General features: G+C 43.8%; 1 protein-coding gene across 1 annotated transcript in view; it reads right to left on the minus strand.

Annotated features, from left to right (window-relative positions):
- glg1a (golgi glycoprotein 1a) overlaps positions 1-18,026 on the minus strand; it is a 71,333-nt gene extending 53,307 nt beyond the window's left edge. Inside the window, exon 1 of the mRNA XM_042340205.1 lies at positions 17,787-18,026. The gene's annotated coding sequence lies outside the window, so the exon portion shown is untranslated. The remainder of the gene's footprint in view (positions 1-17,786) is intronic.
- Between the last annotated feature and the right edge of the window lie 1,333 nt (positions 18,027-19,359).

The following is a 19,359-nucleotide window of genomic DNA, read 5'->3' on the forward strand; positions in this document are numbered from 1 at the left end:
AAAAATACTGTAAAGTGAATTGACTGCATATTTGTGGCAAAACATGGCATTACTTACAATTATTACAATTACTGTATTAATTACAATTATTTCAAATACATTGAAAAAGTGGAATCCTAATAATAGACAAGTGCTCTGAGACACTACCCCACGTGAAGGGCGCAATACAAATGCAAGTTGTTGTTATTAAGATCCATTCCGAGAGTCTTCAGAAAACTAGTGCCTTACCGTGGTCAGGCCCAGAGCACTTACTCCACCATGAATGATTTGTAAGTTACAAAGGTATATACTGGGAAAAAGATCGCTCAGCTGGCAGTCAGCAATACAGAATGGCTCGTGTTTAATGGTTCACTACTCAATGCCTCAAGAAAAAGTAATGTTTCCATTCTCAGACTAGTTTAAGATGTTACCTCCGGTGATCAAAATTGTTTGCCTACAAAATACACTGCATTTACAGTACATTACAGTAATTTCTATGAAGCCTTTTGAGACCTCCGGACATGAAAAGCACTATATCAAATGCCAGGATTATTATTATTATGAGACCCCAAACAGCTTTTCCTTTAACATACAGGAACACATTGAAGGACCTCATTTGGTGCAAAGTAAGAGCTCAAGATTCAGATAAACTGATAATTCGAGAGACTTCATCAACGGCTATACTCTCACAATGCAGATTGTGCAGCACTGGGCTGTTACAAAAGTTCTGTTAACATTCACAAAGTGCATTCATCTCTGCAACTCAACATGTATTCGGCAGAAAGTAAAATTCCATTTAATCGTGACTAAAAACGTGGAGTCCTGTAGCGTATTGGTACAGAAGACCTGGGTTTGATTCTCAGGCAGAGCAAAAGGTTAGGCAAGTTTCCTTATTCCACATGCCTCTGTTTACCTAGTAGTAAATAGGAACTCGGTTGTTTGTCGATTGGAGGATTGCTATTCCAGGGATAATACCTCCTTTAAAAAAATAATAAATTTGTCACGTTAATCCCGACTGTCTGTGGGCCACTGCTATCCACAACTGGCTGCCGTGTTTTGCCCACAAAATGTACGGTCAATTCACTTTACAGTATATTCTGTGAAATGCTTTGAGATGTTTTTAAATGCAGGATATTATTATTAAAAGAGCAACCTCATTTGTTTGTACTTCTTTCTCCAGTAAAAAAAACAACTTCAGAAAACTCAGCACTAAAATTAGCAATAGAAGTCTCTCCTCCCCTACGACCACAAAAAAAGCTTTCAGGAAAAAAGCTTCATATTGTGAACCAACAAATGACGCATTTTTATTGTGAGCAATAGCATTTGCTTTGTGTTCAAGTCGACACAGGAAAGAAACCACAATGTCTTAGATATGCAACACGTCAGCCTTAAAACCAGCTTCACTCAAAATTTTGGGGAGATCAAACAAAGATAACCACGGAGGCAGCACACTTACAGCAAGTTCCCCGTCCAAACAAGGGGATTATGTTTGTATTTAAAAATCAAACAATTACAATTTACATTCCATCTTTCACACCAGACACTGTTTGGGATGCATGATCTTTCAGAACAAGATCTCTCCAATTAATTGTCTGTAAAGTTGAACACTGTTCAATCACAATGTTGGCCTACAATGTGTTGAGACAGGATCTAACTTAAATAGTTCTTTTGAGATAATTACAATACCTGGAGCTTGTGAATCAATTAGATGAAGTTGTGGTGGTTTAGATTAGCAACATGCAATTATAACCCAAGAAGCAGCAAATCACTTTCCCGATGATCCCCTGTTATAATGTGAAACAAGGTCATACAGACCTGATAACATTCAGATTAAATACTTGGTGTCTGCTGAGTTTGCTAATCTAATGCTGGGCAATAGAGGGATGCTGCAGGCATCCCCAGAATGAGAGCAGAATATCGGGGAAGGGAATGTCTCCAAACTCCCAATGTAGCGTTAGTTAAATGGTGAATGGGACTATGCCTGAATCTGTACTAATTGGCTATTCAAGGAGAAGGAAAAACGCTTTGGTAAGAAGTATTGCATTTGTGAACAAATCACAATCAGAATGTCAATGTCTAACTATATGGAGCAAACAGATTCTACCTTTCCTTTTAATCATATGCTGTTGGGAGAAGAAAGAAAAGCAAAAGCCTTGAGTGATTCCACAAAGGTAGAATCCAGGGCTCTCAAGTGTGTACCAGAGGTAAGAAGTGAGGAGAGCTGACCAGACTCAGAATGCCATTAATGTAATGAACAACACAATGCAAAATTACATGTGTGTAGCGCTTTTCACGTCGAAAGAGGGTAGCCGAAGAGCAGAGTCTTGAGACATGCCTTGAAGGAGCCAAGGAAGGGAGCGAGGCGAAGGGAATGTGGGATGGAGTTCCAAAGGATGTGGACGGAGAGGCTGAAGGCCCGACTGTCGATGGTGGGGCAGGGCGGGCTAGGCGGGTTATGTGGAGCAGTCCGGAACCTGCTGTGCGGAGAACGTGGACTGGTTGACAAGGGGTTAGCAGATCACTGAGGTAGGAAGGGGCAAGGCTGTGGAGGGCTTTGAAGGCGAGGACAAGGATTTTGAACCCTATCCTCTGAGGGATGGGGAGCCAGCGGAGCCAGGCAGAACAGAAATAAGACTAGTCAAACGCAGAGAGCCACTTGGTTCACTCAACTATATACAATAACAGAGTTCAATGTTCAATGGCGTGGAGCCAGTGCGGAATTCCTAACTGTCCTTTAATCCCCACGTTTGTGCTGTGACCCATTCCGCTTTCCCCCACCTCCAAAGCATTCCCTGCCTCCACCACTATCTGTCATTTGTGGAGTCCTGTAGCTCAGTGGTTAGAGCACTCGCTTTGCAAGTGAGAGACCTGAGTTCAATTCCAGACAGGACGAAACCTTGGGCAAGTTTCCTTAATCCATACGCCTAATAATAATCCCTCCAAAACCAAAAATAATAATAAAAATTGGTCATTTTCAATCTATGACTGTTTGTGGGACATTGCTGTGCGCAATTGGCTGCCGCGTTCGCCCACAAATATAATGTGTTCTGTGAAGCGCTTTGGGACGTCCTCCCGACGTGAAAAGCGCTATACCAAATGCAAGGATTATTATTATTATTAAAGAAAGCTGTAGGCATACAGCAAGCAGTAATAATAATAATCCTTGCATTTGATATAGTGCCTTGTCATGTCATTGAGACGTGCCAAAATGCTTCACCGGATACACTGTAAAGTGGATTGACTGCATTTTGTGGGCGCAACATGCTGGTTAACCTGTCATCCCCATAGCATTGCTGCCTTAAAAAATAATCCTTGTATTTGATATAGCATTTTTCACATCAGGAGGACATCTCAAAGGGCTTCACTGGATTTACTGTAACGTATAGCAACTGTGTATTCTGTACGTGAATGCAGTAGCCAGTTTGCGTACAGGAATTCCCCACACAGTCATGGTTGTTGCAATATACCACATGCAAATAAATAAATCAATGATCCTCAGGCTCAGACTTCTAAAGAAAATCACCCTTTAGAGAATATAAATTTGTAAGAAGATTCAGCTATTCATTCGAGTGATTAACAAAAAAAAGTGTGAGCTTTCAGTTGGCCTATTCCGCAGCTGGCACCCAATAAGAAGTGGTGTGTGTGTGTGTGTGTGTGTGTGGTGAGGGAAGAGAAAAGATGTATACTATCAATAATGCAAGGATTATTATATTAAAGATACATCACTGACTTTGTTTTCAATACTAAGAGGATACTAGCTTTCTAAACCAATATTTACAAAAATTCTATTTGGATGTCATCCAACAAAATGTTCTTCTCAGGCACACCAGGAAGGCTTTTTATATATTGATTTTTTTAATAAATATTTTTATATGAATATATTTTTGGATATTGATGCGAAACTTCAGGTCAAAGATTTAAAACTTATTCTAAGACATTTCCAGTCCATATCAATTTTGTATTTGTTCTTCTGCAACAGGAAATGAAGGGTAACCATTTATTTATTAACTAGGCTTTAGATCCTAAGCCTGCAACGAAGCAGACAGACTGGCTTGAAAAGTATTCATCGCTTCAGCCTGATCTTTACAAATTCTTTCCCACTGTGTTAGAGAACTGTATAAACAAACCACTTTACACTGCTGAACAAAAATGCTGTTGCTGCCATATCGCAAGCAAGCCATTTTCTATTTACATTGCTGTTCAATCGCTTATATTCAGCCTTACTCAGTCAGCAGCACTCTTACTCTGTCAGAAGCTTGTGGGTTCAAGCTGCACGTCAGGACTTTGAGCTCAGTAGTCGAGGCTGATACTCCAATGCAATGATTGTCAGAGGTGCTGTCCTTCAGACTGGATCTTTAAACAAAAACCTGTCTGAGCCTGTTCAGGTGGACATAAAAGATCCTGTGGCATCTTTCGAAAAGAGAAGGGAGTTTCTCCCAGTGCCCTGTCCAACAACCCCACAAATAAATGCTCATTCATTTCATCGCTGTTTGTGGGACATTGCTGTGTGCAGATTAGATGCCACATCACCTACAAACGCAGTCACTCCACTTTACACTAATTCCCCTGAAGTGCTTTGAAACGTTTCAACATTGTGATAAAGGCACTGGATCAGATAAGAGGATTTAATTCATTACTATATTACCAACCCTGACAATATGAACACTGCTTCATTTACACTGGTATCACCAAGCCCTTGACCAAGCGCCATTAGCTGGAAACAAAATCTACCGCATCAATCAAAACTGTTCCAAATCCAAATTAACCAGGTGAAGCCAACCAGTTTGCATTTTGAACCTGTATAAGCTGACAACATGCCCAAATGGCACACAGATATATTCAGCTGGACAATACTTTCCAATTGTTCTGCATTCCTTCACTGGTCCCTACCCAACAGGTAATTACAGGTAAGACAACATGATTTAAGGTAACAGAAGGAACCAAGGGAACCTTAAAGAAATGACTAAGCAAGCATCCAACAAGCAAGACCAACACTGTCAGTCACTCCGGCATGTACCAAACAAGATTCCATGGCTGGATTCCAGCTGCAGAGTAAAATAGCCACAGTTAGTCACCTACTGGAGTCCTGTAGTTCAGTGGTTAGAGGACTCGCCTCGCAAGCGAGAGACCTGGGTTCTATTCCCAGCAGGGCAAAATGTTGGGCAAGCTTCCTTACTCCACACACCTCCGTTCACCTGGCAGTGGATAGATTCATAGAATGTTACGGCACAGAAGGAGGCCATTCGGCCCATCGAGTGTGTGGCTCTTTGACAGAGCAAGTCACTTTCACTAACCCCAATCACCAGCTTTCTCCCCATAACCCTGCAAACCCGTCTTCCCCAGATACCTACCTATTAAGAGTTCTCTCTTAAACGTAGTTGTCGAATCGGACTTCACTGCCCTTTCAGGCAGATCATTCTAAATTCGAACAGCTCGCTGAGTGAAAAAATTTCTTCTAATCTCCCCTCTGCTTCTTTTGGTAGATATCTTTTGGTAGATATCTTTTGAATAGGAACCCAGTTGTTAGTCGATTGGTGAATCGCTTTTCTGGGGGTAATAATTTCTTAAAAAAATATAATAATGATAAATTAGTCATTCAATCCATGACTGTTTGTGGGACACTGCTGTGCAAAATTGGCTGCCGCGCTTCACCCACAAAATATACAGTCAATTCACTTTACAATACAATCTGTGAAGCCCTTGAGATGTCTTGAAGATGCGATAAGGCTTTACATCAAATGCAAAGATTATTATTATTACTACTACTAACAGTAGCAGACCATGGCTAAACATATCCACATATGTTTAATTACACGGCATAACATCCCATTTGTTTGATGAATAACTAATGAATTTCTCATGTACATATTTTCATTATCTTGATTCCTCACAGCAGAACATCCAGCTTCACCGATTAACACCAAAAACACTGGCTTACTCAAGTAGTTTACAGTCACTAAAACCAACAGATTATCATACTGGCTTCCACAAATGGATTGTTTCATCACATTAGATCAGAAATTCTTTATATTATAACTGTGAAACTTGAGCTGGTATAACCTTCAGCAACTTCGCAAAGTCACAATGCCAAGCTCACCCAGGCAACACATCAACACGGACATGGTTTGCAAAACATAATTAAAAACTTGTAAAGGAGACTAAAGAAACGATCATCAAAAAAATTCCGCATGCAAATTACGTCTAACCTCTTCTCAAAACTCCTGACCTGCAAAGTGCTGCTGTATCACCTCAAGTCTGATTTGAATTATTCTGCGCAGACTTGCCGTGTCTCAGCGTGGCACAATAGCTGTGATCAATTTCTCTGGTTCACGTTCACTGGTCAGACGGAATGGGTCCCAGCATGAGCAGTGCTGGAGTCTGATCTCTACATCTGCCGCTACAGGGGTCAGCTATGACATCCTTTCCTCTGAGTCCTGACGTAGACTTCCTGGGTTAGTTATGCAGTTAGCTTCTGTAATGAAGCAATGCAATTTTCATAAACTAAGACCATTGCTGTTCTGATGCCTATCAGACACCAAGTCTTGGGTGAGCTCTAACGTTCTTCAGTTAAATGTAGACAAGACTGAGGCTTTCCTATTGGACTCTTGTCAAATAGGTGCTGAATGTTTGAACCTGAATGGCTGCAAACTCCAGCTTGTAGAGCCGGTGTAGAACTTTAGTGTCTTGTTGAATTCCTTGTCCTTTAAACACCATACCTGCGCTCGGACCTGTTCAGCTTTCCCTTATTGTCCACCTCCGCCTCCACCCAGCCGGCTGAGAGCCTCACCCATGTTTTACTGCTAATGGCCTGCTCGCCAGACTGTCCGGGTCTTCCCTACACAGGCTGCATACTCTCCATCCTGGGTCCTCCCATCTTTGCTCAGCAACGTTTCCTCCCCTCCCCCAGCTGATCAAATTAAAGATAATCATTCTCACCGTTAAATCCCTCTGTTGTTGGCCCAGCCGACCTGCAACCTATTTCAATTCAACTAACCCATGACTTTGCTCCACGAACACCAGCTTGCTTCATGACCTCCCACCCCACAAGCTATTTGGCCCACCATCAGCAGGCAAGCTTTCAGCCACTCTGCTCCACTTTCTGGAACTCCATCCTGGAGACCCCCAGACTCACTTGCTTCCTCAATTTGTTCAAGGTCAGTCTCAAGATATATCTCTGACCATGTTTCCTGCCAATTTCTCCACGTTAAACATCAGTGGTGGCCTCGATACCTCAAAAAGTGACCATTAAGGTGATTAACACCTTAATCAACAATGTTGGACATCACAGCTCAATCAGATTCCCTTCTCACTCACATACTTTCCAGCAAGGATCTCTGAACTACAAAAACATGGAAAAGTTGGCTGATCTCACCCCTTCCTAACTCAGGAGTAGTAAGGTGAACTAGTTACCCAACTCAGCCAAGACTAGTATGCTCAGTATGTGACAGTGAGTGTTTTTATCCACTGAGCCATCAGAGGATTTACAGTAAATTGATTATGACGGCATTTTCCTAGCCACAAAATATTGACTCAAGTAACTTTGTTCAGGTCTGTCCAGCAGCCAGTCCTCTGATAGAAGCAAACCTTTGCTCTACTCACCTACACTAAATGTCCACCCAATATGAAAGGAGCTGTATCAAATGCAAGGATTATTGTTATATTCCAACAATGATCTGTAGTGAAGATAATACGTACTTGAAATACATTTTTACAATGCCTTTTGCTGCTGCCAGTTTTCTCCCCATTGAAAATATGCAGCTTTTTTCATAGAATCGTACAGCACAAAAAGAGGCCATTCGGCCCATCAAGTTTGTGCCGACTCTTTGAATAGAGCAATTAATGTCAATCCCACTCCCCAGCCCTTTCCTCATAACCCTGCAAACCCGTCTTCCCCAAATACCCGTCCACCGCGTTTTTAAAATTTGTTATCGAATCGGCCTCCACCGCCCTTTCAGGCAATGCGTTCCAGATTTGAACAACTCGCCTCGGCTTCTTTTAGACACTTTTTTTTGAACCTGTGATCTCGAGTCACCGACACACCCACCAGTGGAAACAGTTTTTCCCTTTCTAACCTATCAAATCCCCTCATGATTTTGAAGACCTCTATTAGGTCTCCTCATAACCTTCTCTGCTCCAATGAGAATAATCCCGGCCTCTCTCGCCTTTCCTCATAATCAAGATCCATCATTCCTGGTACCATCCTCGTAAATCTCCTCTGCACCCTTTTTCTTTCACTAGAATAGTTCCCAGGCTCTGGGAGCCCTTCAGTACCTGACTGAAGAGGTCATTTACATGTAAACTGTGGCAAGCTTCTGCACTGCGAGAAAAATCACAACCAAGCACACAATGTCCTCATTAAAATGATTACGTATAAACAAATGCCACCAGAGATGCCTGAACCAGCATGTCTCTGGTTAGTTGGCAACCTAACTAGGGAGGCTGAAGCCACTTACAGTGCCCAAAGCCGAGCCCAGCTAACTCTTGGATTCAAAACTAGGTTGTGGGTAGGTTTCGCCCACAAACAATCAATTCACTTTACAGTATATTCTGTGAGGGGCTTTGAGATGTCTAGAATGTGAAAAGCGCTGCATCAAACGCAAGGATTATTATTTATTATTGTCAGCTAGTCTGTCCAGTGAACCTCATTAAATACATTCCACAGAAGCAAATATCACAGACGAAACTGTGGGACACGAAGGGTCTAATATCAGCAGAGGAATATCTGAAATACTACAAATACAGTCACTACACTTTGCAGTAAATCCTGCAAAACTCCATGAAATGCTGATAATGATGTAATGAGGCACCAGGTTAAATGCAAAGATTATTATTATATTTTCTGACTGGCCCGAACAGGGTCAGCTGTAAAATGCCAACTCCGCAAGCGTGTCCCCCCCCTACTCGAAACTCCACAAAATAGTTATAAGACAGTAAATCCATCTAAATTGGGTTCTTTACAGCCTTGATAGCATCAGGAGAATACAGCACAATTATCAAATATCAAAATCACAAGAGAACCCCTTGCGTAGTGTGTGTTTAGGCTAAAATGCTGCAATGATTAAAAAAGGCTGTGGTACAAGGTTCACCAATTGTGCTTGACGTAAAGTTCAAGAAACCCTGACTCAAGCAGAATGTTGTCTGAAAAGCTAATTATACATTTTAAATGATTTAGGGGCTCCCCACTGTCTAAGGCATGATTTGGTAACTAGTTGAGGTGTACACTACAAAATGGCCCTAAATTCAATCACCAGCCTGGGCTGAGTGTGATTCCAGCCAGGGAATTAGGGGGTAGTGCTGCAGTTGGACATTATCCTTGTGTTTGACATAGCACACAATCATGTCTTTGAGATGTCTCAAAGCGCTTCACAGAATATACTGTAAAGTGAATTGACTGTATATTTTATGGGCGACGTGTTGCGAGTCCAGGCTGCAATGCCCCTCTCATACATACATGTACATTGCTGGCATAGTCCACATTGAAAATTGCTGGAGGCCATGAATCTGTGAAATTGTTCCCCACTTACTATCAGTTACCCCCAATGACTCGGTGTGAACCTGGGTCAAAAACAGCAAAGTTCCCATCTTCAGAACTTGGCCGTGCCAAATTTGTGATTTCAAACACGGAAGCAGGAGGGTCTTTATAATTGGATTCAGTGCCCTGGACAAAGGCAAGAAAATATCAGTCAAGATTCATGCTACCAACCAGTAACCCAAGGTCATATAAAAACTGGGGAGAAAGCGGAGGTTGAAAATTTACTCATTTCACCAACGGTCTGAGTCTTAATCAATACAACAAAGGTCGACTGGGCTAAAAACTGAATTTGTATCCAGCGACTACAAAGAATCGCATCACCCGGAGTATTCAAACCCAGAACAAAGCCCTGTACAAACATTTAAGCTACATTACAGGCTATTCACAAATTCACTGTCACAAGAGCGGCAATTGTATGTGGAGCAAGCAAATTTCATCTGTGCTGTGAGGAGAGAGGGAGGGAAGGGGGAAAGCAACAGCCCAAGTGTCCCACAAAGGCACAATCCCATCCCCTATAGGAATCAGATGTGCACTCTCACCCCAGCACTTAGTAACTGCGGGAGATATTCATGGGAATGTCCTTGCGAGGCATATGTTTAGACTGAAATTGTCCAATGTTGAAAATGGGCTGAGGAACAAAGATTCACCATTTTATGTTTTTACTTCAGACGTTTAATGAAACCTTAAGTCAGGCAGAAAGCACATTGAAAAGGATTCAGCTGCAAAGGCTCCTCCAATGCCTCAGCGAGATTTTCAACAAGAAGCCGAGCCATATAAAACAAGACGTATCAGTGGGTGACAGTGTTGAGTTAACTGATGTGAGTCTGGTTGCATTAGAGGCACTATGGTCTCAGTAAGTGAAAGCAAAAAAGTCAGCCACGGTTCCTTGTTCTGATAGCGTCCTCATTTTAATAAAAAACTGCTTTCTCCACATCTCCTCCTTCCTTGTGCTCACCATCCAAACCCTCGACATTATTTTACATCAACTGTATGAACAGCCATGCGAACAACATTCATCCATGCTGCATAAGTCCAAACAGCCAAGACAGGCAGCTGCTTCTCCAACATTTACACCATATCCCAGAATTTTATTTCTGATCGGCAGCCTCAGAAGGTGCTTCATTTAGCCTCATCCTTCAAATAAATGTTCAGTGCATGTAACTGTGCAGCTGGAGACGAGCAGGATTAACATTGCTATGCTGCTGTCAATGTGTAACACACACTGTACACAGAGGAATACTCAGTTTGAGATCTAATGATGTCAGTGATGATTATTTTTGCTGACATGCTCAGTAACTCATACAGGGCGTAGTTCTAGTCATTTGGTACCTACCCAACAACCATGCTACTGGGACTTGTTTAACTGTAGGTGTAGTAAGAATCTGGGTGGGGAGAGGAGAGAAGGAATCACAGCAAAGAGTGATCCTTTAGCAGGTATGATTTTGCTCGTTTGTAAGGACAGATCAGGAAAATGAAGTTCTATCCCCAAACCACAGAGAGAAAGCTCCAGCGACTTTCACAAAGGGTCGAGGATTATCTTATAAATAATTATTTTTCTCCATTGCAAACTAACTAAATCTCCATTTCTAAAATTTACCCTCCTATTAACACTCCAGCTGTTTAAATTCTACACTTGTTTAATGAGGAGCTTCACAAATTCAACATTACCATGCCGCAAATTACCACTTAACATCCAGAACCACCCCAGATAGTTTGGAGGTTGCATTAAATTGATTCCCTGGAGCATCCTTCCCATCTCTGTGAGAAATGGAATGGTCCACAATTGCTAGTTATAGCACATCAGCCACAGACAGCTGCTACCCCACATAAAGGTTTTTTTTTTTTAAAAAATCAAATTATTTTGTACCTTCAGCGTAGCAGACTAGAAGTAGTGGTTTACATGAACAACTTGTATTTATATAGCACCCTTCGTGTAGTTATAATTCAGCACTTTTCACTTTCACTGCAGTGATTACTTACAATACAGCTAAGAGAAAAAAAGTCATGCCACTCAAATAGAACAGTGAAGAAGCAATGGTTCAGTGAATTGTACAGCATTGGGTAAATGCACTGGATAGTACTGAGCCTTACTGTTATATTATTCAAGGGCTTCTGCCTGGACTGTTAACTAATCTCATCCAGAGAGGGAGTGGGAAACAGCCAAAGTAACCATCTCCTGAGTGTTACCCCGATGGTGGATGTGTGGAGACGTCTGGAAGCCAGGAACGAACTATATTGTAATGTTTCTGCTCAATAGCCCACAACCACCATCTTTGCTCCCAAATGGAGAATGTTCAGCTGCACCACCAAGTGCGGAATCTTATCTCAGCACTTTCAAGAGAGGAAGAGATGCTTTAATTTTTTTTTTTTTAGCAGTGCTACTGTCTTTGCATCACAAACCTAACTAATCAAGATAAGACAAGGAAAGTGTTAAAATCCAGGTAAGAGAAGTGTTCAAAAAGCAACCTTGTTTCTCCCTTTCTCTCACTCCTCCTGCAAATACAACTGAACTGAAGGTATTAAAGATCCTAGCAGAACAGGCAATTGCTAAAGCATCAGCATTTCCAAGAGCTTTGACAAAGGAGTCAGAATATGTTATGGGGAGAGGAGGGGCAGAGAAGAAAAGCAGCCAATTTTGGGTCAGTCAACAAAAAAAGCCAGACAACAGCCAAAGGAAAGGATAGTGTGAGGAGACTAGCACTCAGAATTTCATTAAGAGGCTCAGAAAAAGGAGGGTTTCACCAACCCCACACACACAAAAGACAGAAAAATAAAACTAAGAAAGGAATAGAAAACAGCAAAACAAAAGTCAACCAAGGTAATAGCAGAAAGGGCTATGATGAAATTTTTCATACAGTTCTGAAAAGGGAATAAGCAAAAGGGAATGTATTAAAACGAATCAAAACTGCAACAAGTTTCACAAGTTGTTGAAAATAGCAAGAAACCTCATCGCCACTAATAACCAGTGATACACACACACACACACACAAAAGGCAAATTAGGTTAGTAATCAAAAGTTCTCTTCGGAGTTCAATCACTTCCTGTATCTGCTTGCCTTTCCACATTAGGAGTCTGGCTCAGGTGGTAGCACACTTGCCTCGGAGTCAGAAAGTTACCAGTTGAAGTCCCACCTCAGGACATGAACTCAGTCTGGGCTGACACTCCAAAGCAGTGTTGAAGGGAATTTCTCCCAGTGTCTCCTGGCCAACAACCCCCCAAATAAAATGTTTTTTGTTTCATGGCTGTTTCGGACACTCCTGTATGCAAATGTTCATCTACAAATTCAGTCACTGCACTTCATAGTAAACCGTATGAAGCATTTTGAACTGTCCTCCCGATGTGAGAGGCCTATACTAAATTCAAACATTATTACAGTAATTTATCCATCAGTGACGTCCAGCGTGTTCGGCACCAGTGTGCAGCGCTCAGACACTATCCTGCGAGAAGGGTGCAACTTGTTGTCCTCTGTTCCTATAATAACTCTTTTGCTCAGTTATTTCTGCAAACCATTCACCAAGATTCTGTGTGGACATCTACCTTAAAGTTTTAATTAATCTGAAAAGAAAATCTGTTGAACAGGGACATATTTTTCTATTTAACATTTACATTCCTTTGCATTGTGATCTTGCACCTGCACAAATGCAGTTCCTGGGGATCTGCCAATTCAAGCTTTACTGAACGTTCACTGCAAATGCTCAATTCCTCTCCACAACTCCACAGAAAGTCTACTGACCAATGGACAAGAATTAAAACCGTCAAATTCTCCCCATAATTCACCAAGACAATATTTACAAGGCCCCAGTTCGACAACGCCTTTCGACAGTCTAAATCTCCTTGGCTACAATTCTACTCTGTAAAAAAAAAAGCGTGTCTCGTTGAAGCTCAGCATTAATAAAATAAAGAGACTACAAAGAGCACCGAGAGAAAATGCTGACTTCTCACTGTTTGCTGTGGCAATTATCTAAATCGAGATCTGAAAGATTATAGCTTTGTTTAAATTCAATTGCAGTGTCCAGCTCCAGAATCAGTTTGATTTAAGAATCACCAAGTCCATTGTTCAGGTCAACCCAGACTTTGGTTAACAGGCTCCTTCCAGGTCCAAGAGTCAGTTCCTCCCGACTCAGCCCATCTCATTGTAATTATCTTTGCTGACTTTTCATTGTTTGCTGGTAGGAGAATCATAGCTCTAACACTTTACCTAAAAATTCAAACATTAAGGCAAATCTTAATCCTCAAAATGCAACCAGAGAATGTGAAATAAAAACTAAGGCTGAAACATTCCATGCCTTGTAGCATTTCGTTCACAGACAAACTCTTGGGAGTTACATATACATACAACCCTTTCAACACAGAATGTCCTTCACGGCTTTCACAAACATGAGCAAAGGCACCTTTCTGTGAGTGTGGGGGGAAGTGTGGGGAATGAAAGCCTCAGAGGGAGGGGACTGCTTGTCAAAGACAAACCATGATTTTGCACGATGATCCAGCCCTATGAGAACTGCCAAACACTACAGCAGACTAAGCTTTTTATCATACATTAGAATTATTTGGGGGCAATTCAGTAGTGTTTTATGGCTCCAAATCCTCATCCCCACAGAGGTATGGAATATTTGTTTGCAGATAACAGAAAAATGACACGCCCACATCTTCACCCTCATTACGCAAGGCCAGCTAATAACACGCTTTAATCATATGGGCAAGCTTCTCCAAGGAACATGGCGGACTATTCTTTCAATAATGACAAATATTACAACTTATCAATCTTGATGAAAAATCCTGTCTTACTTTTGGCGCAGGTAAACTCGCCCAATTACCTTTGATTTAGTTCGCACTCCTCGCCCCTCCCTATCTCCACCATTCACAAGTTATAATAATAATCCTTGCATTTAATATAGCGCTTTTCACGTCTTCTAGACGTCCCAAAGCGCTTCACAGAATATACTGTAAAGTGAATTGACTGTATATTTGTGGGCAAATGCGGCAACCAATTGCGCACAGCAGTGTCCCACAAACAGTCATGGATTGAAAATGACCAATTTATTACTGTTTTTTTTTGGAGGGATTATTATTAGGCTCTGTGTGGAGTAAGGAAACTTGCCCAAGGTTTCGCCCTGCCTGATCCAGTTGCAACTGATCCAGAACTCCATCGCCCTCATCCTCACCTGCACCGAACTCCACATGCCCATCATCCTCAAGCCAACATTCACCCCTCCTCAGGCTTGCTGCATGTCCCCACACCATCGGTGGCCGAGGTCTCAATTCCTATGCTCATAATCTCTGGAACTTCCTCCCTCTACCACTCTGTTTCACCCCATTTCTTTCTGCCCCATCTCAAATCCTACCTCTCTGAATGCATCTCTGGCCATCTCCCCTCCACCTCCCAATTCAGTGTTCACCCTCGTCCCTGTGAAGCATTCCAAAATCTTACTCTATGGGAAGAGCACTATATAAAGGCAAGCTGTTGAATGACCTGATAACAATTCTCAGAGGATACATCTGCTTTAATATTCCAAGAACAGAACTTAGTACTGGGGAGTTCTCAGTAATCAGTAGCTAAAAGTACATTTACTTACTCACAAACTAGTACCATTATTTACCCTTTACATCTGCAAACACAATATCAAAATTAACCTAGAGATAATCTAATTATTCTTAAAGGCCCCAAAAAAGTCCTGCAGAGTAGAATAGAAGACACTAATGAGAACCGCTGCATGTTCAATAACAGCACTGGCTTGACAAAACAGAATTTTATGCCTTGAAAACAACATGTTAACAAGGTACAATAATCTTGCAACAGTACTGCCCATTAGTGCCACTTATTTAAAAAGTTTCCCAAAATAATTCAGCCGCCTGACGTTTGAATTCCAGTATTTCTGGAAAATATGTATTTTTTTTCTTATTCAGCAGCCAAGCTTTAGGCAGTCAGCCAGACATTGGGATACTTAATTCACAATCAGGACAGGCTTATCCCTGAACACAGTGGTCCTACAGATATGAAAATAACTAACACTGGATGCCATATTGGTCAGTTCAAATTGAAATGCCTGAATTACTTTGAAAGTAAAACAATACTTTTATATGAAACAATTTTTAGAAAACAGGATTTCTGAGTTTGCCAAAAACACACCGGAAGCCCAAGTCAACAAATACTAGAAGTGTTCAATAGAAAATACTGTAATTGAGCAGATTGAATATTTCAGTAGTTATCTGATCAGAAAATACGACAAGCTCCAGCTATTACGTGGCTTATTTCTTTTAACAACCAATACATTTCGTGTTAATCCCATGTACACAAATTCTATGCGCTCAAAGCAAATTCCGGCTGACAAACTCACTCAACCCTTGCACCCAACACGCAAAGCAGCAGCACCCACCCAGTAACGAAGCCCTTACAGTCAGACCAACCGCAGCAGCAGTTGACACTTGTATAACCCCCTTTTTATATTGTGTGGAAACGACTCGAAGCGCTTCAGGGAACAGCACCACGAAACCAGGATATAATATGCCGCGTTGGCACAGACTGGTCAACGCTCAACCGGTATCCAGTGCACAGCACCACCATTCAAGCAAGCAGTGACCCTGCTCAGCAGCCAGTGAACCCGAACCCGGCTCAGCTTCAGCAGAGCAACACCACTCCGACCAAGGAGAGCTGCAGCTCAGCCTCGCATCGCTCCACCAAAACCCCCCCCCAAAAAAAAAATTGGTCATTTTCAATCCACGACTGTTTGTGGGACATTGCTGTGCGCAATTGGCTGCCGCGTTCGCCCACAAATATACAATCACTTCACTTTACAGTGTGTTCTGTGAAGCGCTTTGGGACGTCCTCCCGGACATGAAAAGCGCTATATCAAATGCAAGGATTATTATTATTACTCGACTCCAGACTGAGGAGTCTCACACAGACACTGACCTCCCTCCTCAGTGCCGTTAATCCTGGGTAAAGTAAAGCACTTGCATTTTTCACAACGCCTTGTGCTGTTCAAACATCCGCAAGCGAGTTGGGCAACAAGAAAAAACTGCCAAAAAGTGTGGTGACGGTTTCCTGCAGGCGCAGCTTTTACACACACATCTTTACACCCCCCCCTCAACACACACACCCACACCCCTTACCCCCTCAACCACACACAAACCCACACCTCTTACCCCCTCAACCACACACACAAACCCACACCCCTTACCCCCTCAACCACACACACACACCCTTACCCCCTCAACCACACACACACACCCCTTACCCCCTCAACCACACACACACACCCCTTACCCCCTCAACCACACACACACACCCCTTACCCCCTCAACCACACACACACACACCCCTTACCCCCTCAACCACACACACACATCCCTTACCCCCTCAACCACACACACACATCCCTTACCCCCTCAACCACACACACACATCCCTTACCCCCTCAACCACACACACACACACACCCCTTACCCCCTCAACCACACACACCCACACCCCTTACCCCCTCAACCACACACCCACACCCCTTACCCCCTCAACCACACACACCCACACCCTTACCCCTCAACCACACACACCCACACCCCTTACCCCCTCAACCACACACACCCACACCCCTTACCCCCTCAACCACACACCACCCTTACCCCCTCAACCACACACACAAACCCACACCCCTTACCCCCTCAACTACACACACACATCCCTTACCCCCTCAACCACACACACATCCCTTACCCCCTCAACCACACACACATCCCTTACCCCCTCAACCACACACACACATCCCTTACCCCCTCAACCACACACACACCCCTTACCCCCTCAACCACACACACAAACCCACACCCCTTACCCCCTCAACCACACATACACACCCCTTACCCCCTCAACCACACACACACACTCCCCTTACCCCCTCAACCACACACACACACCCCTTACCTCCTCAACCACACAAACCCACACCCCTTACCCCCTCAACCACACACACCCACACCCCTTACCCCTTCAACCACACACACACCCACACCCCTTACCCCCTCAACCACACACACACACCCTTACCCCTCAACCACACACACACATCCCTTACCCCCTCAACCACACACACACATCCCTTACCCCCTCAACCACACACACATCCCTTACCCCTCAACCACACACCACACCCCTTACCCCTCAACCACACATACACATCCCTTACCCCCTCAACCACACACCCACACACCCCTTAACCCCCTCAACCACACACACACGCACACGCACAAGGCCGCGGGACCATCCATCCACGCCGCTCACCTCCCGCACGTCCTGCAGACACTCGAGCACCACGAAGTTGTTCTGCCAGGTGTGCTTGGGGCACAGGCGGGCCACGTCCTCGCGGCACAGAGCGTCCTCCGAGATCCTCCAGACGTTCTTGCGCGGGGGCTGCGCGTGGATCGGGGCCTGGGCGTGGGGCCCGGCCTGCTCCTGGACCTGGAACGGCGCAACCTGGACGTTGGGCTGTTGAGCCAACAGCTGCTGCTGCTGCGGCGGCGGCGGCGGCTCGTTGTTGTTGTTGTTGATGCCGCCGCCGACGCCGCCGCCGACGGCTAAGCCGTTGGCCTGGGACGCCACCGTGTTGTCGAGCGAGGAGAGCAGAGTCAGGGCGGCCGCCAGCAGCAGACAATGCGAAGCCGAGGCCTGAAATCGATGCCAAGTGCAGGCCGCTGCCGCCGCCGAAGACGACGCCAGACACCCACGTCCACACGCCGCCATCTTGTAGCGGCCACTGCAGCCGCTCGGCCTCTTTTTATACCCGGCGTGACTGACACGTCAGCGCGCACGCACCGCACGCCCCCAACCCTCGTGACGTCATTACGTCCCTGGCCCTGCTGCCACCCTCTGCCCATGTGGCCACTCACTCACTCACACCCTCACTCACTCACACCAGGTCCTGGGCGGCCTGAGCCTGAGGTCCCACCCACCGTCCACCACCTGTCCATTTGCCCACTGCGCGGACCCTTCGCGGCCGCATCATTTTTTTTTTACTCATTCTCTTAGCCAACGCCACGCGGTCACTCCTCCGTGAGCGCTGGTGTCCCGCAAAGATGCAGTCGGTCCACTTTACGGTCTATTCTGCGAAGCGCTTTGAGACGTCGAGAAGACGTGAAAAGCGCTGTATCAAACGCAAGGATTAGTATTGTTGTATTCGACAAACGTACCCCGGCTTTCAGGTCAGGAGGAGATCTCGAAGCGCTTCGTGGGATTTATTGCAACGTGTAGTGGCTCTGTATTTTGTAAAAGGTAGAAGCCAATTTGCACACAGTATCGTCCCACAGACAGCCACGGAGCGAATGACGGATTTTATCTCGGAGACTGCTGGCCAGGAAGCCAGGAGAGGCTCCCTTCTCTTTTTAAAGATCCCGTGTCACCGAATCTTTAAAGTCCACCTGAACAGACAGACAGGACCTCGGTTTAATGTCTCGTCAGAAGGAATAGCACCTCGGACAAAGCAGTGCACTGGATTGACTGCACTATGAGCTCAAAGTCTCGACTATTTACGTAGACAAAAAAGCATCTTATCTTCACAATCAGAACAAAAGGATGTGCAAATTGTTCTAGTGGTAAAAGGAAGATAGGTAGATATGTGTCACAAATTGCTATAAAAGATTTCATTAAGGAACTGTTCAAATTCTTATCAACCAAAATAATTCGGGCTTATACAATTTAGAAATATCAAAAGATTTGTACAGGAAATGGACGGGTAGGCTAGATGAATTGATTGTTATTCCTGCCTGAAATTATTACTACTATGAGTTATCAGCGACTATAGAATTTGTGACTGGAGCCTGGGTTCATTTCTGCTATTTGAGATTGACATTTAAATTAA

This window comes from Callorhinchus milii, unplaced genomic scaffold, assembly GCF_018977255.1.
Source record: "Callorhinchus milii isolate IMCB2004 unplaced genomic scaffold, IMCB_Cmil_1.0 Scaffold14, whole genome shotgun sequence".
Lineage (NCBI taxonomy): Eukaryota > Metazoa > Chordata > Chondrichthyes > Chimaeriformes > Callorhinchidae > Callorhinchus > Callorhinchus milii.